General features: G+C 42.1%; 1 protein-coding gene across 4 annotated transcripts in view; it reads left to right on the top strand.

Annotated features, from left to right (window-relative positions):
- Positions 1-17,505: 17,505 nt before the first annotated feature.
- The window catches only part of SESTD1 (SEC14 and spectrin domain containing 1), a 64,494-nt gene continuing 57,055 nt past the window's right edge, over positions 17,506-24,944 (top strand). The window contains exons 1-3 of one of the 4 annotated variants that reach the window (XM_062640641.1): positions 17,506-17,827; positions 20,972-21,028; positions 21,698-21,800. The gene's annotated coding sequence lies outside the window, so the exon portion shown is untranslated. The remainder of the gene's footprint in view (positions 17,828-20,971; positions 21,029-21,697; positions 21,801-24,944) is intronic. The other 3 variants (XM_062640638.1, XM_062640639.1, XM_062640640.1) reach the window with 3 other exon arrangements.

Raw genomic sequence — 24,944 nt, forward strand, 5'->3', positions numbered from 1 at the left:
GGTTACCCCAGCTCCAAGCACAGTAGCTACACCACCCCCAGTAACAAGTACAGTTGCTACTCAAACCACAGTGATAATCACTGCAGCCAAACCAGAGGACCAATTCGTACCAATATCAGTTGCCCCTGTACGCAAGAGAACAAGCAAAAAGGAGGCAAAAAGGGTGAAGCGAGATGAAGAACCAATGAATTCACCACCCGGTCCAGAATCTGATCAGGAGTCATCATCACATGATGAAGAAGAAGAAGAAGAGGTAACTTCTCGACCTCGGACCTCAACCGAGCTGCGGAATATGCGAAAAGATTTTACCCGTCAACCAGGGGAGCACATCATCACCTGGTTACTCCGATGCTGGGACAATGGGGCTGATGGTCACGAACTAGAAGGTACAGAAGCCAAGCAGCTGGGATCACTTGCTAGAGAAGGGAGGAAAATAATCCAAATCCTGCTGAAAGCCGGTTTTGCCATAAAACGGAGTAAGGTCAAGGGACCTGCACAGGAGATTCAATTTTTGGGAATAAAATGGCAAGATGGACGTAGACAGATCCCCACAGATGTGATCAACAAGATAACAGCAATGTCTCCACCAACTAATAAGAAAGAAACGCAAGCTTTCTTGGGTGCAGTGGGGTTCTGGAGAATGCACATCCCAAATTACAGTTCGATTGTAAGCCCTCTCTATCATGTGACCCGGAAGAAGAATGATTTTAAATGGGGCCCTGAGCAGCAACAAGCCTTTGAGCAAATTAAACGCGAGATAGTTCATGCAGTAGCCCTTGGACCAGTCCGGACCGGACCAGATGTAAAAAATGTACTGTACACTGCAGCTGGGGAGAACGGTCCTACCTGCAGCCTCTGGCAGAAAGCTCCAGGGGAGACTCGAGGTCGACCCCTCGGCTTTTGGAGTCGGGGATATAAAGGATCTGAGGCCAGCTATACCCCAACTGAGAAAGAGATACTGGCAGCCTATGAAGGGGTTCGAGCTGCTTCGGAAGTGATTGGCACTGAAGCACAGCTCCTTCTGGCACCCCGGCTGCCCGTGCTGGGCTGGATGTTCAAAGGCAGGGTCTCCTCTACACATCATGCAACCGATGCTACATGGAGTAAATGGGCTGCACTAATTACACAACGAACTCGAATAGGAAATCCCAGTCGTCCAGGCATTCTAGAAGTCATCATGGACTGGCCAGAGGGCAAAGATTTCGGAATGTCACCAGAGGAGGAGGTGATGCGCGCTGAAGAGGCCCCACCATATAATAAACTGTCAGAAAGTGAAAAGCAGTATGCCTTGTTTACTGATGGCTCTTGCCGTATTGTGGGAAAGCATCGGAGATGGAAGGCAGCTGTATGGAGTCCTGGACGACAAGTTGCAGAAACTGCTGACGGAGAGGGTGAATCGAGTCAGTTTGCCGAGGTGAAAGCCATCCAGCTGGCCCTGGACATTGCTGAACGAGAAAAGTGGCCAGTACTTTATCTCTATACTGACTCATGGATGGTGGCAAATGCCCTGTGGGGGTGGTTGAAGCAGTGGAAGCAGAGCAACTGGCAACGCAGAGGTAAACCCATCTGGGCTGCTGCACTGTGGAAAGATATTGCTGCCAGGGTGCAGAACCTGGTGGTGAAGGTACGTCATGTAGATGCCCATGTACCCAAGAGTCGGGCCACTGAGGAACACCAGAACAACCAACAAGTGGATAAAGCGGCTAAGATTGAAGTGGCTCAGATGGACTTAGATTGGCAACGTAAAGGTGAATTATTTTTGGCCCGGTGGGCCCATGACACTTCAGGCCATCAGGGCAGAGATGCAACATATAGATGGGCCCGTGACCGAGGGGTGGACTTAACAATGGACACTATTGCCCAGGTTATTCATGAGTGTGAAACATGTGCTGCAATTAAACAAGCCAAGCGGTTAAAGCCTCTTTGGTATGGAGGACGATGGTTGAAGTATAAATATGGGGAGGCCTGGCAGATTGACTCTATCACACTGCCACCAACCCGCCAAGGCAAGCGCCATGTGCTTACCATGGTGGAAGCAACCACTGGGTGGCTGGAAACATACGCCGTGCCCCATGCCACTGCCCGGAACACCATCCTGGGCCTTGAGAAACAGATTTTGTGGCGACACGGCACCCCAGAGAGAATTGAGTCAGACAATGGGACTCATTTCCGGAATAACCTTATAGATATTTGGGCCAAAGAGCATGGCATTGAGTGGGTATATCACATCCCCTACCATGCACCAGCCTCTGGGAAAATTGAACGGTACAATGGGCTGTTAAAAACTACACTGAGAGCAATGGGTGGGGGAACTTTCAAGCATTGGGATACACACTTACCAAAGGCCACCTGGTTGGTCAACACCAGAGGATCTGCCAACAGGGCTGGCCCAGCCCAGTCAGAACTGTTACATATTGTAGAGGGGGACAAAGTTCCCGTGGTGCATATGAAGAATTTGCTGGGGAAGACAGTCTGGGTAATTCCTGCTTCAGGTAAAGGCAAACCCACTCGTGGGATTGCTTTTGCTCAGGGACCTGGATATACTTGGTGGGTAATGCGGGAAGATGGGGAAGTCCGATGTATACCTCAAGGGGATTTGATTTTAGGGGAAAACAGCCAGTGAACTCAATTGTATGCTGTTGCCTGCTGTGTAATGCTTTTATAGCCCATCAACTAGATGTCTCCAGGTCACCAGCGACTGGCCCTGACTTCCCTCCAGCCATCATCCCAACAGAGAATGAACTTTGAACATCATGGACCGAATGGACTCGGCAGCATTATAGGGATTGGTCCATGCACTAAGAAAATGATTTTTCCTCTTGGTCTGTATGTATATGGATGTATATATGTGGGAGAGCGATGGTGTATTGAAAATGTGGGATCTGAGCACGACGTGAATGGTATGGAATAAGGGGTGGATAATGTCCTGGGTTCCGCAGTAGCAGTCATGTTTTTCCTTTGTGTTAACTGGTACAGTGCTGTGTTTTGACTTCCAGTTGAGAACAGTGTTGGTGAAGCCGATGTTCTCGGTTGTTGCTAAGTGATGTTTACCCTGACCAAGGACTCTGTGAGGCTCATGCTCTGCCAGGGAGGAGGGGAGGCTGTGAGGAAGCAGAGACGGGGCGCCTGACCCGGGCTAGCCGGGGAGGTATTCCATACCACAGCACGTCATGCCCGGGGTGAGGGGTAACTGGGAGTTACCCGGAAGGACAGGGGCTTCCGGGTGGAGCTCGTTTCTCTTGGCCGGTGGTATCGTATTCTCTTCCCTTGTTATTTTCCCTTATCATTGTTGTAGCTGATAGTAGCGGTGGTGATTTGTTGCTGGACTGTTTTTGTCTCAACCCGTAGGAGTTGCACTCTCTCGATCCTCCTCCCCGTTCCTCCGGGAGCGGGGAAGGGGAGAGCCCCGGTGCGGGGAGGCAGGGGGGGGGAGACGGACACGGACCTCGATTGTTGTCAGCTCGGCACCACTCACTGGGAGTGAGTGAACAAGCTACCTGACTGGGTTTAAACCACGACAGAACCCAACCCTTATTGCTGTCAGTAAAAACCTGACAGAAGGGCTGTATTCCCCCATCTTCATAAATAAGGTAGTTCCTGAAACACTTTGTAGTTAACCTTTGGATATTAAATCCTAATAAATATTCAGAAAAGTGTGAGAAGTTCCATATGCTGCCATCTACTTCCATATACTGCAGGCATCATTGAATCTTCAAATTTGTTCTTATTAAAATTATATGTTCCAATATCTCTCTTCTTATTACAGCTCAAATACATGTTCTAGCTATTTCTAGCAAATAGAAGGTCTATTTGCTATTTCTAGCAAATAGAACTGTCTTGCAGTTGTTTACAGCAAACAGCATTATGTTAAATGCCTCTGCCATACTCAAAAGAGTGGCTTATCTTTCAGTTGAGATTTTATAATGTCTAGAATGAGGCACCAGAAAGACACCAAGTGATTGGTAACCCGAGATCAACATGTGTGAGCAGGCTGCATTCCTCCCACCTACCTCCCTGTGGGGTCAGAGATGCAGCTGGTAAAGGTGCTCACAATATGCCTTCCTCAGCCTAAGCGTGGGTGCTTGGCAGGATAGTCTTCACAGGGACCTCTGACAGCTTTGAGATACTTTCTTGTTCTTGCTCTGAAGTGCTCTGGAGTTACTCATTTTGAGGCATAAGACTTGGCTCATTCGTTCCAATTTTCCTTTAAAGAAGGTAAGAAAGCATGAAATACAGGCTCTTGTGTCTACCCTGGATACCAGCTATTGCTTGTGGGAGAAATTAAATAGAATGCATTTTCATTTTTGCAGTCTGAAATGGCTGATGGGACATTCAGATGTGGTATTTAAGTTCTTTAAATTAGGCTAAATTCCAAAAACTTTGCAACTTAAGAGAAGTTACTGGTAGCTTGGGTATGATTTTTAAAAGATACTGCACCAACTATTGGTTTAACTTTTATTTTTCATTTAAATATGCATGACTTGATTCTGTGACTTTAGTAGTAATATGTGAAAATTTACCTTGTTTCTTCTTAAAAAGGCAAAGTTTCTCTTAACACTCCTATCTATAGTCTCTGCATACTTTACACTTATACCCTGATGTATAAACTTCATATTGTGGTTTTCAGTGGTCATCAAAATATTAATTTGTTCAGCTGTATTTCCATAAAGGCCTCTACCTTTCTCTAGTAATCTCACAGCAGAGAATGCTTGTCTGTTATTTAGATCACCATGCTGTGCTAGCCCATTTTCCAATATCAAAGTTTCAAACTAATCATCTGTTACTTCAAATAATATAAAAATAGCATGTCATTACCATTAAGCAGCAACTGCAAGGATTTAATTTTAAACCATTTCTCCTTCCCCTGACTGAAGAAATGCCTCTGTGAACATTTTTAACCTTTCATCAGCATAATTGCTAAATAATTAACAATGGATAAATGATGAGAACCTGAGAGATTTGAAAATTATTACTGAAGTATGTATTTCACCAGAGCGATGACCTACATGAATCTGTTTCAAATTAAAAGCAAAGTAAAAGCAATGTAAAAGCAATATTCACCAGCAATAGCAGCACAAATTCTTTGTATGTGTTAAAACTTCAGATACATGTGCTTATGACTTAGTCAGAGCTGCCCCTGGTCCTCTATGATAAAGACCCATCTCACTGCAAAGACCAATTTGTGTGCTGAGCTCTACTTCTCCAAAGTTACTTCAAAACACTTTGCAACGTCTTCATTTCCATTAATATAAATTAACTTATTCCACAGAATAAGTCATGGAAAACAATGTAAAGGCTCTATAATCCCTTTCTATTTTTGTAGCAGATATTGTTTCCTGTTAGCTCAGCTGATTAGCATGCTGATTTTTTTCTGCAGTTTCCCCACTTCTCAATCCCCACTCTCCATCTGCTAATTTTGGATATGCCTTTTATACACCCCTTAGGAGGTGAAAGTCCTTAGCCTCTCTGTCCTGTCCCATCTCTGAGTCATCGGGGTTTACTCACTCTCCTTTGTTTCCTAACTTGGCTCTGCTTAGAAGCTGCACACAGATTGCTGAGATCCCGATGATCTGCTAATCTAGGTGCTATCAACAGGTAGGCCCTTATGTTCTCTCCTGCCCTTTGCTCCAGGCACTCCAGTTCGTTCATCACTCATCCCAATTTCAACATTCCTACTACAACTATCTGTTATCTGCGTAACAAAGGCAGGGACAGGGGAGGAACTGGATGTGGAGGGAGCAAAGCCAGGGTAGGAGAAACCACGCGAACATGATATGTACAGCATAAATCTGTCAGAAGGCTGACTACTCGCTAAATGAACTGTTTTCCTTTTTTTTTTTTTTTGAAGTTCTGGTGGTTAATTAGCATACATAATGTTACAGTGACACTATTAGGACTCCCAAATCATGTCTCTGTCTACAGATCTTCCTCAGATCCTTCACAAGTCCATCGTTTTTGTAGACAGGTTTGTTTTCCCAACAGTTTTTGGTGAAATCACAGAAAGTTCTTTCTGGCTTTCCCTCCCCATTTTGAGGGTGTGGATATATCTTATATCTAATCACATGTCTACATCTCCCCTTTCTGCAATATTCTTCCTTTCGATTGCATCATGTTCCTTTAGTGGTGGATGTGATTCTGCAGCCAGTGGCTGATGCGACTACCTTTTAAATCGCAATTCCCTTCAGTTTTAACTAAAATCTCAATAGCCACTTCTTTTTCTTTTTTTCTGCATGAAAGCATCAATTGCTATGCCAATCACATTCAGTCAAAGTTTATTTAATTTTGGGGGGCTGAGGGTTGGGGGAATTAGTTGCAGACAGCTTGTTTTGTTTTGTTTTTCTTTTAGAGGTTCCAAGGTACATAGTTTTCTGAATTGTCAGTAGTGTCTATACAATCTTAATGACCCTTCACTCCTGTCACTTTCTTTATGTCTTTGAGCTGTTTAAGTCAGGGCACCTGGCTGGAAACAAAGGGAAGTGGCTCTCTGAGTGTTTTCACAAATAAAAGTAATGTGTCTATTGCTTCAGCTATATCCCCACCACTTCCTCATGCAATATTTAGCACAAGGGTGTTCAGCAGGCTTTGGCTTTGTTAAACACCTGCTCCAAAAATCTGCTGACTACTGGAGGCCATGGGAGTACCGCAGCCTATTCATGCTTGCTTTTGAAAATGCTGGTCCAACATGAACACAGCAGTTGCGATCCTCTGCGAGAAACTGCTCTAAATGGAAATTTTAATCAATGCTGTTTCCTCATAAATCAGTTCCTCTAGCTTCCTAATTATCAATGCCAGGCTCTGAATTGTCATTATACTTCTCATACTGAGGTCCAGATTGAAAGTGATATCTTCCTGTGCTGCACAGGAAGGGATTATCACTTTGCTGCTCTATCAGGGAACTGAGCATACAAAATGAAGCTGATTAGCATGCCTTCCTCTCTCCGGTGCACAACATTCCATCACTGCAGCTTTCCTATCAAAAAACTACTTATTTTTATTTCTCATTAAAAAAAAGGCATCCAACCAAAACCTACTTGATGCTTCCACAGTACTGTCATTTATAGCTATTTTTAAGAAATGCCAAAATTAAAGTTCAGCCAACAGAAGGCTTATTATGCAGTTCATAAATAATGTGACCATAACTGCTGTTTTCCTTTCCTCCTGTGTTAAAAATTTTGCAGCCTCCCGCTTTTCTGAGCAACTGAAAACCTCCAGATCAATAAAAACAAAGTGAATTTTCACTGGAATGACTTAAAAACATCCAGGCTTTGACAACCACTGTGAAATTATTTCCCTCCCCAGTAAAAATGATGTGAAATTCATTGGCAAGCAAGGGCACATTCTCTTTTGTTATGTGTAAATAGAATGAAAAAAGGAAGTATGATTCCTATATTGTAATTGTTTGGAAAATAATTGCATGTAACCTGTTTCCATTACCACTAAGCAGACCTTATTTAATGATTTAATAATTTAAAAATAATCATTTGCTTTTATTAGGTTTAGTTTCCTTATGACTGGATGTAACCTTGCTCTACCCAACTACTAGATATAAAACTTATTAAAAGTACAATCCTTTTACTACAACAAATAGTAAACATTTTGCACATTTTAGCAAGTTTATTTTTGATTCCTTAAACGGAGAGTCTTAAAGAGATTTTTGCCAAGCAAAGAGACAAATACTTCCTTTTGCATTTAAACCTGAAATTAGTAATGCAGATTATATTTTTAAAAGCTTGTGTAGTGGCTCAGCACTCAGGATACTGCAGTTTATGAAGGACTTTTGAAGGCATTCTCTGCCAGGGAAGCCTCAAAATGTAATTGAAAAATGCATGGCAGACAATGATAAAAACAAGGATATTTATGAATATGCAGAATCTAAAAACTTGAAATCTATTCAAGTGTGAAAATTTTGAGGCATAATCTAAATTAAATCCAAATACAATGTTTTGTTTACCAACTACGAGGACAAAAAGACTTTGGGGTTTTGTTTGCTTTGCTGATGATTAGCTGCTGAAAATGTTTAAAAGTGCCTATCTGTGTCTTGACTACTGTGAGAAGCAAAGAAATGCTGTGCATTTTCAGTCATGATCTGGAATGTATCCCATACACTCTGGTTCTGGGAGGTAAACTGCCTTTGTTAAGGGCAACTTTGGTCTGGCCTCTAATATCTGCTTTACGGAACAGAGATATCCAAAGACAGGTTTGTCAGTTTGATTCACATTTCATTCATCTTAAAAGCTTGTACTATTCCACAAGACTTCCAATAATTAGAAACCTGATTTTAAATCTTTTACATCACTCATATACTTACATGGTTTATAGGTAATCTAAATTCAAGACCACAGTCCTTCCCGTGAAGCTACAGAAATGTTTGAAATTAACAGGGCTTCTCGTTGGTAGTGGCTACCTATGCAGATTTGATTATAAGATTTGCACTCCAGCACAAAAATGTGTCTAATTCTGCAGATATTTAACTGAAAAAAAAAACCCAACTGCATATACTTGGGTATATAAACCTTGGATTCTAAATAAAAATGCATTAATTATACTGATAAGACTTAGCAGGACTAGAACAAGAATTATAAAAAGTCTTTTCTTCCTGTTCTAACAAAAAATGGTTTAATTTCTTACATTGGTTTGGTTTGAAAATTAAAAAGAATGAAGAAGTCATATATAACTGACTCTGTAATCTCTCTGCAGCTTAGAAATCTTAGCTGATCTCAAAACACTTTGCCACATGCTGCCAGAGGTTGACACATATTCAAAAATTGGAATTTTGGAGGCCCCCTGAAGTTTGCTGATTGCACTCAAGTGGAAGCCACTTGAACAGCACAGCAGAACTTAGAAAACTTTGGCTAGCCAAATTTGTTGGACAACAGCAAACTGTTTGAAGAGGACTGGTGAATTCAACAATTGATACAGGGAAAGGCACTAAGGACTGACAGAGTACTCAGAGGGAAGGGCATGTGTTACTTAACAGGAGGAATTTACTTTTTAACTCCAGGTAGAGTCTGATGAATACTTTCTTCAACAGAAGGGCTGGCTGAAACAACTTTGCAGGGAGGGAAAGAAGCTGGTTTTGATCTTAGTCAGTTCTCCAGCCTGGCTCTCTGTATAGCTGCACAAATTAAAATTCACAATGAAAACACAGCGGTGAGAGGGGCTGGTGCAAATAAAGTTGGGGCTTATCAAACTCTGACCTGAAATGACCAGCCACAGAGGCAAGCCTGCCTGTAAGTGGGAGGATGGAGAGACACGTGCCATCTACCAGCTGACAGAGGCACGGATAGACAAGCAGCGTGGGCACAGGGAGAGAATTTTGAGCTGAACCCAAAACAAGTTTAGAGCAGGGGAGGAAAACAGAACAGAGAAATGTGTAACAGAGATTCTACTGTTAGTTGAAGGCAAAGCTGAGAAGGCTGTTTACTTCCTTTATGGCACTACACTGAAGTGATAAACTCTAGGCAATAAGAAGGCCAGCAAGTTTGGAGGTCAGAGGAGGACTTCACTTGAGCTATTGAGGATGTTGAGGAAACTATAGGGGAAGAGCTGGCACAAGCACTAGTGACAATTATCAACAGGCATATGGACATGTTTCTGTGAAGGGGTAATAGATAGCCTACATGGTACAGAAGCTATTGAAAACAGATGGGGTCTGTTTATCCTAAGGAAGGTTTAAAAGCATGCTGCTTCTGACTACACACACTTAGTATTCTCAGGAATTTTAAGCAGAAAGGTTCATTAGAACAATTTGCTGCAATGTCAAGGTATGAAAAAGTCAAATATTTTTAGCCAGTCCTGTGAATTCCAACTTTCTATACAGTTATTTTATACTCTGTTTTATTCCAGATCCTTATCATACAGGCATTCATAACTACAAGACAGCAAATTATAAACAAAATATTTGCTTTTAGGATAGAAAGGCAAACAGTGGTCTGGCTCCAGTTGTTCATTATAATAGAAAACACATATTATATAGAGAACACACTTTTCACTTATGGATAAAGTCTGAAAGATAGCCACAGTCAGTTATGAAAAAGCATTTAGGAGAATAATAAATGAAACTCAATTATTTCACAAAATCATCTGAAACTAGCAGAGCCCTTGCAAAATGCTTAAGCAAAACTATCTCACAACTCTGCCTTTATTGTGTTGTTTCAAATATATTGACATTCCAAATATACTTCTGATTCAATCAAACCAAACATTTAAAAAATCCTGAAATGCAAGCCTGTGTAAAAAAAAAAAAGCCATTAAAGTCAGTAATAGGATCAAACACTTAGCAAGCAATACATGCACTAAAAAAGCACAGAACTTGAAAAACCCTAGCTCCAGATGGCCATTTCATTTGGTACAAATTCTGCTTCCTTCCTCCTCCAGCTCAAAACACAATTTTGAAAAGCCTGAAAAGGAACAAATCTGCTATAGCTTTGCTGAAAGACTCAAGGGTATGATGTTGCAAATAGCTATTCCTTTTCTGTAGAGTCTCAGAACAAACACAGCAGCTTGAATAGTGCACCGTAAAAGGATCTACAAGCCACACAGATCGACTGGCCAGATTTGATGGGTAGGTATAGACAGGCTGTCGTGATAGCTAGGAGTCAGCTGCTGCATACCCTGCATTGGGCTGCAGGAAAGTGTCCACACAACTCCTGCCTCTCTGAAGCTAAACCTAAAGTTAAATATTAAGAAAGAACTAAACTTCAGCTCTTAATGCTGGAAAGTGAAGTAGATTTGAACACCCTTGTTGCCATTACAAGAAAAATACTCTTGAAGCAATAAGGTACTCATCAATATTTGTTACTGTATAAGAAATCAGCTTGCATACAATCAAATAACTAATTTTTAATTTCTTACCTAATGCAAGTACAGAAATGTTTTCTCCCCCTGCCACGTCCTGAAAGAGGAGTTGCACACATGCACTTGAGCTGCCTCTGTCTGTGGTCCCTGAGATTCATTTCCTTTTGTCTGTGTGCCTCTCATAATATTCCTTATAGCTTGCAGTACTGAAAGTTCATAGTACATTGGGTTTTCAGCCTGCTTACTGGCTCATGGGAAGAATATGAGTTGTTTAAATGATCTTTACTTTACAAAGGATCATTTACTGAAGTAAAATTTGCTGTGAGTCTGTAAAGGAAGGGGTTTTTATCTTTCATTTTTTTACCATACAGAAATGTTAATTTTAATGTTTTGTAAAATTTCATCACATACAGTAACTCAGTGCATTATAACATTCTCCAAAAATATTTATTCTTTATGAAAGTTTTTCAGTATTACCTTATTAAGTAAAAACTGTTGCATGATTTTTTTCATCTCTGCCCTATTTTTCCTATCTCTCAGTATGAGCTGTTCTGAAATTATGTTCATGTACTAGAAGACAAAGTGCCAAGTACCTAATTTAGTACTCAACAGTTACATCCAAATTTCAGTTGTTGTATAACACCAAATACTGTACAGAGGAAAAGCTCACGAAATCCTTTCCTGAGTCTAGAAAATTACCAGCACTTTGGATTAGACAGTATTATTCACATTCCATTTATATAGTACCTTATTTTCAAGGTGGCTTGAATGACTGATTTTTAATGTGTGATAATGTATGCGACCTCCATGAATAAGATCAATATTGCAGCCTAATTGCCCATGACTTCTGAGATCTGGGTTCAGGAAAGTGATATAGGAAGAGGTTTACAAACTACTTGTGAACTGTGCAAAAGAAGAACAAAACAGGACCGATAAGTGGGATTTTAAAACACCTCTGTGGATTAGAAGCCTGTCACATGATTAGGTTCCTAGGGCTTTTGGATGTGTTTGAAAATCCTGGCCATTCTGACTAAGTTCTCAGAAATATTTTCAGTTACGGATAAACACAGTTCATTATATTTGAGACTACTCTTACAAAATACACTAAAGGTTGTACATAATTGTTTTAATAAAGCAAGAAAAAAATTACCTTCACACATTTGAAAATGTTTTACTTTATAATTACAGATGCAATTCCTTTCTTTGGTAAAATAGTTGGGGTTTTAGCCAAAACATCCTCTCTTTCTCCAAGAGGATTTCGGACATGCAGGGTAAACACTGAATATACTGAGTATCTGAACTCTGAGCAACACTGAATCTATAAAAAAACCCTACTCTTCTACACCAAAGGTTACAATTTAAAGCTCATAAATGCTTAATAAACATAATAAATTATAAAGTTTGAGGTAGCTTCTATAGAGCTATGAGGTTAGCATCTATAGACTAGCAGACACAGTGACGAATTTTAACCAGCTCAGCCACTTACTCCTAAAAATGGCTTTTCTCTGAGAGTGAAGAGCTCTGGCTTATTGCCTCTAAAAATAGCTCATATTTCTTACTCTCTTCCAATTCACTGTTGCTAACAATGATTGTGATTAGTGTTAGTATATACCCTTGAAGCCAGCTGCTCTTTGTAAAGTTAGAAATCCAAGGCCTATCAAGAGGAACCTATACAGAGAATGTATGTAAAATCCACAACTGACCAGGTTTTGTTAACATGGAAATATTTGCTATTTAGACAAACACAGAAAAAAAAAAAAAAGTAGTTACTGGGAAACTCATTTTCAAATGATCCCCCTTCTGATCCCTAGAAGAAAACTACAGAAGTTTTTTCTCAAGAACACACTTGTTAATACCTCCTGGTCAGACCTGCTCTGGAATCCAGAATAACCCATTATGGGGAATGCACACAAAAAGTATAAAGCCATCTTTATCTTTCCCTTTTCAAATACCACAAGAAGTAACAGCTACAGTAGAGGACACCCATTTCTTGATCTCTGATGTACACTACTGTCTAGCCTGTTTTGTGCTGTTAAGATTTTGCTAATAGCTAGTTCTAGAGCTGGAAACAAAATGTAATTCTAATGCAAGAAAAAATGGTGGTGGTATGGAATGTAGCTTTTTCTACAGGCTAATGCTAGTAAACCCCATGGCCAAAGAGCAAGCAAGCTGCAGGGCAACAATATATAATCACATCTCAGCAGGAAGATCTCTGTTTTTGGGGTTTTTGTTTTTGTTTGTGTTTTTTTTTTTTTTTGTGCAAGCAGAAGGAAGCAGCATAGAGCAGCAAATGTGGTTCCAGCAGAACATTAGGTGCTTTGTAAAGGAGTCATTCAAAATGTCACTGACAATCAGCACTCTTTCTGTTACTTCTATAGTTAGCAGTTCAGAGACATGTTCTTTCAGAGCTGTTATGCCTCATGTGATAGCTAGTATGGTAAGTACAATTGTTCCTTTTTTTCAGCAAGCACCACAGTAGTATTCCCTGATCAGATTGAGCCATCAGGCGACAAAGTGCTGTAGACATCCCACCAAAAATGCTCAGAGGTATGGCACAATAAGTTGGTTCTCAGCTCCTTCCCCTGCAACCACAAATGTGACCTGAGATATGCCTGCTGTTGTGTACCTTCTACAGAGATGGGATCAAGATTCATACCCTTGTTACTGCACACGGCACTCAGGTCAGACCCCATGGACCAATTTCCTGTATAGACAGGAAGGCATTCCCACTGTGTCATGGAGGTTATGGGTCTACTGCCAGCCAGAAACTGGCAGTAGATCTCTTCTTAAAATGAAATAAATTTGTGAGGAAATCATGTTTGTGTTTAAGAAACCTGGGCAGCAAGATATTGACCACAGATAGCTTTGTTTCCATTAAACATTTCTCAGGTAGCTACTCAGGCAATACAGCTTTTAGGCTTCTATGTATATTATTTTTCACCCTTATTTCCTCAGTAGGAAGGACAGGTTGTGAAGATTGTATTTTGTAGAAAATAAAATGTAATTAAACAAAGCAACAGAAGTCACTGCAGAGTTTGCTGCACGACATACAATCCAGCAGCTTCTAGTTCCTGGAAGGATATGAGGCGTATGCTGTATTTTTTCCACCTGAGCACTAAGAAGCATAGGAAGATCCCCCACCCCAATTTCTCCAGAATCTTGCAAAGATCAGACTGCTGTTGCTCATTACAGACATGTCACTCATGCAAAGGCCTTTATAAAACAAAGACTTTTTCTGTTTTTGTAAGTTAACTGAAGAACATCAAAATTACTGCCAACATGAGATAACTAGTTAAAAGATGCTTACACACCCTTTGGTAAGTATGAATGTAATAAAACGCAAATCCTTCAAAACCTGTTAGGTGCTGCCTACAGGGTGCTAGGCTTGTGGCTTGTGCTAATCACTAAATGCAGCCAGGTATGTTTGGGCTGTTTGTGACTCCAGCTTGAGATATTAGTAAGAGCACAATTTAAGGCTTTGTTGCTAGTTGTTTCAGAAGAAACAATCACATAGTTCAGGATTAAAAATTAGCATTTATGCTTGAAAGGATATTTCAAATTTTTAGGCTAATAGCAGGTGAATGTGTTTACCTTTAGAAGCTTATGAATGGGAGTTCAAATACTGAGAACTGTAGCATAGCTTTTGTTTGTTTCCATGATGTTTTGAATGTGCACTGAATGTTTAAATTTTTCTGTCAATTTCACTTCCCAAACGTCCTGATACTGTTTATCAACATAGCAGGGACTTTTCCTACTATTTTGCCAACATGAATCTGGCTGTATGACAAATACATAAGTCTTTAAAGTAGTAGATGTCTCTGCTGCTTACCCATGAACATGATGATACCATCTTGTTATGATCATAAAGTTCCACATACAAAACATTCTACAGTTTTTATTTACAATTCATCACTGCTAGCCTGCATTAATCCCACTGCATATAGTTTTTTGCTTATTTACTGTATATACCATTTATGAATTGCAGTGGCCTGCAAATTACATCTCTAGCCATTTACTCTGGATAGTGCTAGCTTACACTAATTTAACAACTCTCAGTTTTTGCTGCTGTCAAAAACAATTGTCTGTCTGTCTATTGCTCAGAGGTGTGGAATCAAATAACAAGCAAGGTAGCAGAGTAAATCACTCCAGGTGGAGGGTTTCCAGCAGTGCTGTGCCTGGCAGTGCCTACATGTGTCCTAGTGACAAGTGGAGCAAGAATGAAGGTGCATAGCGGGTCCATGGAGTGCTGCATAGGATGACCACTGTCACACCCGGTGGCATCTGGGATCAACGTCATGCTGATGTGCTGGTGTCCACTAGAAGTATGTGGGGGTTTGGTTTGTTTTTCTTTGATGGCTGATTTTTCTGGAACTACAGCAACTGAAGCTGGAAGCAGTAACTATTGTGAGAGCAGTGCTCTGCCTGTAAACAAAGGCTCTGTTGTGTTGACATGCAGCACAGTGCCCGCAGCTCAGGATGTTTTCAGCCTATTTACTTTTATTCATGTTTGAGAAAATCTGGCATGACTGCTAGAGAATAGTAGCATATATTAAGGCCTGTTTTGATCAAATGGATCGTTGATACAAAAACGTACTTTGATTTCTTCCTGCTGGCAGTTTGCATGGCAAAAGCAATTAACTACAACTCTGAACTGCCGGTATGACCTTAAACAAAATTAATCATCTCAGATTCCGTCCTGGCAAATCACTCAACAGAGTATACATGAGAGAGGAAAGTCAGAAAACCTGTTGCAAGATCTAGATACCCAAAGTAGCACAGCTCCAGCCAGAGTACAAATGACAGTGACTTTTGGGTTGTTGTCTTGGAGTACTGAAAGATGCTGCAAGATTTCTGCCTCTTCTCTCTGCAGGAGGGAAGCCTGGTTCCGTCACTTTGAAGAGATTTCATTCATGCCCTGGAAAATGGAGAAGTTGGGTCATGTCATTTGGACTTCTCTCCCCCTCCTCTCCTCTCCAGTAACTATGAGAAATTAATTAGTCCATGCATACTGAAATGTTTGAGATCCACAAGCCAAAAAAAAAAAAAAAAAAAAGCTCAAAAAGTACATAGTCTTGTCATAAAGAGCTGTACTTTCATTTATTGTATATGCTATGTGACAGGAATGGTACACAGAATGTAATGCCTCCACTACGGAGGCTTTTGGAAGTGTGAAATAACAAAAGAAAAACTCAGTATGGCAGTCAGCTGTAGTTTTGCCTTTGTTGATGTTTGTTTACTCCTTTTAAAGATATATGTGCCAATGACTTCCACTAAGTTTTCTCGTGCTGGACATTCGTGCTGGGTATCAGGTCACTCATCTAGTGTTCTGAAATACTGTCCTGCAGTCAGAGATTACAAAGATAGAGCCTGTGTGATCCTAAGTAAATGTTTTTGAACAACGAAAGCTGCTTCCTATTGTCTTACCTTCTAACCACAAGTACACAACATATAAGAAGACCGACCTAAAAGTTGTATCTGGCACGCTCTTAAACCATTACTGCACACATTTAAAATATTGTTAAAATTTTCCTCTTTAAATAAAGTACAAAATAAATTGTATTCTTCTCTACAGCAATTACTCTGTAGCTAATGAAGATCACTTATCTCTGTTTATCTCTGCAGGTTGTTAGGGAAGTTTATTTTACTCTTCCTCTTCTTTTTCTGCTGTTTTAAATATTCTTCCAGGAAAGCAAGACCAGACAGAAAAGGTATGTTCTTGAGGCTGACAGGCCTTGGCCAGTAGACCTCCTCTGAAAATTTTAATGACAATTCTTTCTCCAGCTCTTGCACTTCCAATGGGTTGTGCTGCTAAGAGGGGGACAGCTTTCTGAGTCAAGCAGAGGCCAGGGACCAGGTGAGAACCACCAGCATGCTCCCACAGTGACACTGAGGGTAATTGCTACAGCAGATGTTGACAGGCAGCCATCAGAAAAGCAGGAAAACACTGGTTGTGCAAACAGTGTTTTGAGGGTAGAAACCAAGCAGTTGCAGCCTATGTTTCATGTTTGGAATGAGATATAGTAAATGATACTCAACTGATCTGCAAATAATAAGAGCAAAATTATTGTTAAGATAGAGTTTGCAGAATCCTTTTATCCTTTTTTTTTTTTTTTTTAAGAGAGCCATTATGTAGCCTAAAAATGACTTGTTCAGCAGGACAGTACCATGACCCAGGGCAGTTAGACTGAATGCAATACAAGCATCCTAGCTGGTTTTCTCAAAGCGTTTCTTTCCCTGTTTTCTTGTATTATTTTAGCCTTGGCGCGACAGGGTTTCAGGACGTTTGTCCAGGAACCCGGACAGAGGATAGGCTGTTAGCTGCAATACGGGTGAAACAAAATACGTGTTGCAGTTACTGAAACACGGATGGCAAAGGGCCGCAAGTGGAAGCCGACGTCTGCCTGAGGCTCTGTCAACGGCCAGTTTGCACCTGAGATGGATTTGATTTGCATTCAACACACGCTCAGGCACACGTATCTCCAAACTAAAGCACGACTGCTGCTGCTGAAGTATCTATAGCCGGTCGCACTCCGGCCTGTCCCACACCGGATATTTACAACGGCCGCTCCATACTAACAGGCGGCCGGTGCGGCGGGAGGGGACCTGGCCGGGGCCTGCAGCGTTCGGCACCCTCTAGTGGGGCAGCGGCAGCCCATTGTCTCCCGCTGGGGTGGGGCTTTCCGCTGCCGCCTCTGCCGGGCCGGGTCCCGCGCAGCTGCCGCGGCGGCTCCGCGGGAAGGGCGGGCGGTACCGCAACTCTGCGCCCCGCAGGCGGCGGCGATCAGGCGAGTGCAGTGGAGGCGGACGTGGACCCAGCAGCGCCCGGAGCTCGCTGTCTCCTTGCCGACGGGGGAGGGGTTGGAGCCACCCCCGTCCCCGGGGGCTGCCGCCGGGCCAGCGAGGCGGTACGAGGCGGCTGAGGGCAGCCGCCGCAGCCTGGCCAGAGCGGGCTGGTCCAGACTCCGCCCCACATTCGCCTGCCCTGCCGCCGGCGTCCTCCTAGCCTGGGCACCTGGAGCGCCGCAGCCGGGTAAGTAGCCTCGTCCGGAGGGGCTCTTCCTTTGCCGCGGCCCCGCGGAGGGGCGGCCCCAGGCGCAGCGCAGGCCCCGCGGCCTGGCCGCGCTTTGTTCCCCGGGCAGCGGCGTTCGAGCCGCTGAGCGCCCCGCTCCTTCGGGCGGCGGCGGCTGGCTCCCGGCCCTCCCAGGGGGCGGCGGTGGCCCGGCCTTGCGGCAGGGCAGCCCTCTCGTGCACGGCCTTCGTGGCCGGCGCCGCATCCCAGCGGCGGGCGGGAGGGTAACGCGGTACCTGGCGGCTGTCTGCGGACTCCCGCTCCCCCTCCGCCTTCCCCTGTTTCTCTGACCCTTTGTAGGTCCCTCCGGGTGTTCCCGGGCCAGCGGCACAGCAAGTCGGTACAGCCCCGGGGAACCCGTGCAGCATGTTTGGGTGGTGGTCGTGCTGCCGCGACATACGTGGCCGCAGTGGCGGGGGGCGGGGGGGCTCCCGAGTGGCTGCCGCCGCCGGGGCTTCCCTTTGTGCGGGCGCGGGAGGGCGGCGGCCCCCTCCCGCCGGGCCCCATCGCGGGTGTCACGGCAGGCTTGGGGAGGAAGGAGAGTGCTTCGGGGGAGGGAGAGCTCCCTCGAGGGAGCCGGGCGCGGGAGCCGCTTCCTCGGCCCGCTCGGTTTCTGTCGGGGATTTCCCCGGTGTGTCGCCGGTGGTCAGTGGGGTGGCAGGCCGGTGGGAAAGAGTCATGGCCGTGACACTACCTCGGCGCCGGGCGCTCTGGGTTTCTGGAAGCGCTGCCTGGTCGGGAAGCTGATTCACTGCTGCAGCAGTGGTTGCTCAGAGCAGTGGTTGCCATTTCTTTGAGTTTTTGACAGGTCCATTGTCGACCAATTTTGCCTTTCCATAGCTGTAGTATCCCTTGCTGGCCCTTAACAGAGCTGTTTTAGCCAGGCAATTGTGGGAGGGAGATGTAACGCACCCTCTTTGTCAAAGAATTTGAACGAGCGTATGGAAGCAAGAGTGGAATCAATAGAGGTGAATGTGGTGGTGGGTTTTTTTTTTGTTGGTTGTTTTAGCTTTAGGAATTTTTTTAATGGGCAAAATTGGTAAGGCCTATATAGATGGCTATTAGTAGATGCTTTTGTCAGTTCTTTCGTCTTTTTTTCGTCCCAAGGGAAATACCGGTCCTCTGCATTTTTAGTATTGCAGTGTCTGTGTTGTCCAAATGATTGGATGTTGACTTTGTTCACACATTAAAATTCCCTGTAATGAGGAAGTTATTGTGGGTCTTGTCGTCTCCCCCTCCCCTCCCCCGGTGACATTGTTTGGTAGGATTCAGTGTGTAGTAAATAATAAATACTGTTACTGCATTGTAGGAACAATGATGGCAATGAAGTTTGCGCTGATAAGGGTTCTTTTTTTTTCTGAATGCAGGGGTTTTATAGCCCTAGTCCCATTGGCTGTACCAGAAACTTGAGGAAAGGGGTAAGGTGGATGACAGAATAGAGCTGAAGCTTGGTCAGAGGCATAGGGCTTGCTGGTCATGTGTGGATCGTGCTTTGCTCCTTCAGGGAAAAACAAAACACACACCCCCCCCCCCCCAAAAAAAAAAAAAACAAACCAAACACGTAGGAGCAAGTAAAATTTTTTTTTTTTACAGCTGGATTTCAGGATATTGCACAATTCTCTACATCATAGATTGCTGCTTGAACAGTTATGTGAAATGACATCCGTTAACTATTTTTCTTAAATTAGAATGCTAATGGGTGATGTTTTATTTGCAGTTTAGATGATCTGTAATATCAGTTTCCCTAGAAGCAAAAGTTAAGAGAAGAAACCCCATGTGTCTTTACATTTCTTACAAGAATCAGTCCCATGATATCTCTTGGAATTGTAGGCTATAATTCTAAGTTTGCTGTGGAATCATATTTCTCAGTAAAGCTTATGTAAACATGGGAAATGTACATAGCTCTGTTATTTTCCAGCAGCAGAATAAAGGAGTCAGGTGAAGATCAGCTCAGTTTCATTTGGCTGCTCCATCTGGGCGGTAGTAGGGAGGAGTACTTCTGGAAGAGACTAGGTATGTTTGTTGATGGTGAACTTCAGTACAGTGCTGCATAACTGTCGAGTCCTTAGGAATAGAGTAGTAGGAGGAGCACCTTTATTCCTAAGTGACTGTGGGTGGTTGGAGAAATACAGAACACCTTCAGTAGGTAGCTTCTGATAAAATAAGCAAAGCCTACCTTAGGGTTTTGTAAGGGTAAGACGTGATGTTGCAGGATTTTCCTCTGTATCTCTGTTCAAGCTTTCTTGAGTGCTTGCTATTAATATTCTTATTTCTGATCTATAGGTGTGTACTCCTGCCTTCTCTCCATCTTTCTGAGGCTTCTAGTTTATTTGCCTGGCTAGAAAACTTTAGTAATACAAGGTTTTTGTTTTCATTTTTTAATTTAAAGCTTGTGAGAGAGATTACTATGACTGCTGCATCTGAGTAACTATAAAACCTATGACATGTTTAGCATCTTGGCTTTGCCTGTAACACAGTATATACTAATTTTTGGTTTGGATTTTGGTTTGGAGGTTTTGGATTTTGTTGGTGAGTGGAATTTGATCAGGTACAAGGTTTTGTTCAAGTCTTAAAGCGTTTGCTGAGTTTTTATTTTTGATGCTTATGTCAGTTCTGCATCTTCTGATACAAATAGGGACTATTTAAATCTTTTCAATTCACAGTATAATTTTCCTTCTTTACTTCTATAGCAGTGATTAGCATGTAGGAATACTTTCTTCCACCTCTTCACAAAAAACACTGACACTGTTCCAGTTTTGATTTTTGCCTAAAAATCTGTGGAGATTACCTCTGACTGAAAGCATACTACAAGGATTCTGGTTTTTGTTACTTTCCTGCTGCTTCCGGTGCTGCCTCAGGAGCATTGCCTGCTAATTATAAACAATGTTGATGTCTACCATATGTTTTGGTAGAAGATACGGGATTCCTGCTGTCTCAACTTGAATGCTTAGCTTACGAGTATTTGTGAATATATAATGGAAAGGTTGACTCCCCTGTAATGCAGCTTTGTAATAAACCCTTGTTTTCAACTTCCAAGGAAATAAAGTTTTAGATTGGGTATTATCTAAAAATATGGCCAAATACTGTTTTCATTTAAATTTGCAGAACCTGGGAACCAGAGCTCAGACTTATATCCCTAACTGTTGCATTCCAGTACCAATGGTAAGTAAGATCAATCTCTATCGAACGTAAGATCTTTACAAATTTCATGCAGTGTATTTGGTTCTTCTGAAGCTTTGACGCTGATAAATACACTGCATAGACCAATACCTGTTCAAATGGTTTTGCACAAACCTATTTAGGCTGTAACTCATACCTTTTTTTAATTTACCTACTTTACTCTGGTTTTTGTCTTGTGGCTTAAAAAAAAATAATTGAAAGGGGCTATAATGGAACCAAGGCTTCTGATACTAAAGTTATGTTACATAGTGTAGCTTAGATATTATGAAATAGAGCAGCTTGTCTTTGTGTCTCACACAGAGTAGTGTTTGCAAATGTATTAGAGGGTGTTTTAAGCATAAGACTGGAGATAAGTGAATTCTGGTTTAAAGAGGGAGCTGTGGTTGCGAATGAGAGTAAGGAAGGAAGTTTTAAAAGCACTGAGATAGATTATTGCTGCTCTGATGGGGTTGATAAGCTTGTGCACAGGAGGGAAATGAGACACTTGAATACCTTGAGTGAGCAATAGAAAAATGCACTGGCAGGCTTTTTTACTTTTTAGACTACATGAGTGAGGGATTTTTGAAGTGAGGATTTCCTTACAGCAGGCTCTAGATTTTATAAGGAAGCAATTGGAAAAATCAATATGGAGTGTTGTTTTCCTGTTTCTAGGTGAGAAGATGAACTGCTGCATTTTGGACAAGCTGAAGTTTGGAACGCTGGGACATAAAGAACCCATTAAGAAGGAAATTACAGTAGTTAAGAGGAGATGAAGGTATGATTTAGGGCTTTGCAGAATCAGTGGTTCAAGAGAGTTAGATGTAGTAGGCACATGAGAATTCAGAGCCAAGCTAAACTGTGGTATTAGTGGAGTTGAATTTAAGATATGTTCTTAGATATCATGAGGGATGAATGTTGACTACACCAAATAAGGCCAAATAAAAGGTGCTATTTGAAGAATAAGATGAATAGGGTTGATGTTAACTCCATGTTTTGGTCACTAAATGATATGTATGGCTGAACTTGAGCGAAAGGGTCAGGGTGAGCACATGATATGTGGATGGAAGGTGCTGTAGCTTATCTGCATTTCAGTGTGGGTAAAAACAATGGTTTCTTTCTAATCAGTGTACCCTGAATGCAGGTTGTCTGTTTTCTCTCTGCTAGAGTAGTGTTTGCTAATTCTTTCATGTTGCATTCTAATTTGGTCTTAGAAAATAGTAGCAGTGGAAAATGTACAAGTGTTAGAGCTGTGCAAGGTGTTCTGAAGCATGTGACCATTTATGATAGTGGAAAGATACATATTTTATTTCAAGGGGGTGGGAGAGACGCTGTGGTTACTGCAGGTGCTTGCTGTGGCCAGTTTAATTTGTGGTTTGCAGCTGAAATGTTCAGAATTTTCAGTGTGAGTACAAAACCTGAAGACATTGTGCAAATTAAGGAAATATTTATTTCTCTTGCACACAGTAATTAAAGGGTAGCATAGAAAGTGTTTTTATATAGTAATGAATGCATTTCTGAAATATTTTGAAATGTAAAAATGTGAGTGAACAAGCTATCCATGTCCTAGATCTGGTATACTTCAATCTCTTCTACTTCCATGTTTGGTTAAGATTATCAAAGTTCTCAAATTACTTATTTATTCCTTATGAAGAAATTTCTATTACTGTCCTCATTGTGTCTACTTTGTGTGTTGTGTGGGGCATGAGGGGGTAGACACAACTATATTTTTTTTCTATTTTTTTAAAATATCAAGGAAATTGTTTGGCATGTTTCAAGGTCCACATAAAACTTTATTTTTGAGCTGAGAACTTTAGTCAGGTATCAAACCTGAGGTCTGAGATTTGTAAACAGTCTCTTTCTCAGCCTCTCATTAGTTTTCTTCTTGTTTTTCGGCCAGTTTTCCCTAGCTAAAAAGGGTGACTTCTTTTGTGTTTGCTATACTTAATGTCTACACACCCCACTCCACTTTTCATCTCAAACAGTCCCTTGCCCTTTCATACTCCCTGCCACTCGAGATGGCTTTTGGTTTAGAAGAGCATTTCTTTTTGCTTCCGTTTAGTTGTAGTGTCACTATACTGAGCTAAGAAGTGATTCCTGAGGGGCTGAGCCACATGCACTTTTAACCAATGCCAAGTATGTGTATTGTTATGAAGTTGTAGATTGTTTTCTTATATAAATGTTATGAAAGGAACAAGAAGTTCTAAGCTTGCACCCCAGAGGACAGTTATTTTTCATTTGCTCCACGTTGCCAATAGTTGCACTCATCAGTGCAGCTGTTTGTTTATGGCCTGAATTGTCCACTCTCATTCCTCCCATTGTCTTGGTTTTATGAAGTACTGAAGGCCTAAGAGCTGTCTGTGATTTTCCATCACAAACTGGTTTTGGACAGTACCTGAAGAACCACTGATAAGGTACTTGTTTCCCCTAGGTCATTCTTGCAAGCTTTTATGACATGTTTGTTTGGTGTTTGTTTTTTTTAGTAGAAAGAGGTAGCGTATGTAATTTTATTTTACTATTCATTGTTTATTTTTCTACTCCCTCACTCCCTGTGATGCAGAAACTATCTGGGAGAATTTATGATCTATGTGATTTCTGTCTTATTTCCACATAGATCATAAATTCTGAATAAAATTTTAAAAACTCCACCTTTTTTTTTTTTGATGGGTGTTGGGAAAGTACAGTGAAGAAAACTTCTCTGCTGTGGTTTGAACATAATATTTCAGTTGACCTACTGCTATGTGGAAAGTGGTGGAAGAAGCACCTTCCCAAACTGTATTATTTTATGTATTCTGTGGACATTTGGTCTGAAATGAGTTTGGGCTGCAACAGATGACTGCAACTTCTGCTGTTTTGACTGCCTGTTGCAAGGAGGGTATAAGGTAGATCAGAGTCTTTTGCTGCCTGTGGTAGCATCCTACAAGGGAAAGCTAGAGGATTCTACAGGGATATAAGCATGAGGTCTCCCTCTGTAAATGTGGCAGAAAAGGAAATGTAGGCATGCATCCAAAACCTGTGACTTACTTTCTTTACTATTCTAGGTTAAAGAAGCCTGAAAACTGCTGTAACTTAACATATAGCATAAGTGTTTAGCTTGGCCTGAGGCTGGAAAGGGTAGAAAACTTTAGCAAGGTATCATTTTTGTATGTCATGTTATAGCATCATTACAGACCTCTGCCTGTGTTCCTTAAGGTTGGAGCTAGACTGGTGCTTGTGGACATGGCCTTTGAAATCCAAAGATGTGTTGTTCTTTGAGAGAGTGCTGATTGCTGCACGGTATCCTGTGTGTGCCCTTGTATGAAAAGACTGAGGTATCAGTATTGTGTTTCACAGCTGTACATGCAGATGCTGTTTTGCATCCACAGTTACATTCTTTCTGTGCCTGGTGCTCTTCCTTCTGACACTTGCTCTGAGAAAAAGGTCTACCATTCTGTGAAATGGATTTGGAGAAGGCTGAGGTTCTTGATGACTTCTTTGCCTCAGTCTTCACTGGCACATGCTCTGACCACACCACTCAGGTCTTGGAAGGGAGACGCAGGGACTGTGAGAATGAAGACCCTAGGCCCACTGTAGGAGAGGATCTGGTTCGAGACCATCTTAAGAACCTGAACATGCACAAGTCCATGGGACCTGATGAAATCCATCCACGGGTCCTGAAGGAGCTGGCAAATAAAGTTGCTAAGCTACTGGCCATCATATTTGAAAAATTGTGGCAGTCAGGTGAAGTTCCTGACAACTGGAAAAAGGGAAATATAACCCCCATTTTCAAGAAGGGGAAATGGATGATCCAGGGAATTACAGACCAGTCAGTCTCACCTCTGTGCCTGGCAAAATCTTGGAGCACATTCTCCTGGATGGCATGCTAAGGCACGTGAAAATCAACAAGGTGCTCGGTGACAGCCAGCATGGCTTCACTAAGGGG

Source organism: Pezoporus occidentalis, unplaced genomic scaffold (genome assembly GCF_034315485.1).
Source record: "Pezoporus occidentalis ecotype Australia unplaced genomic scaffold, CSIRO_AGI_Poc_V1 ctg66, whole genome shotgun sequence".
NCBI lineage: Eukaryota > Metazoa > Chordata > Aves > Psittaciformes > Psittacidae > Pezoporus > Pezoporus occidentalis.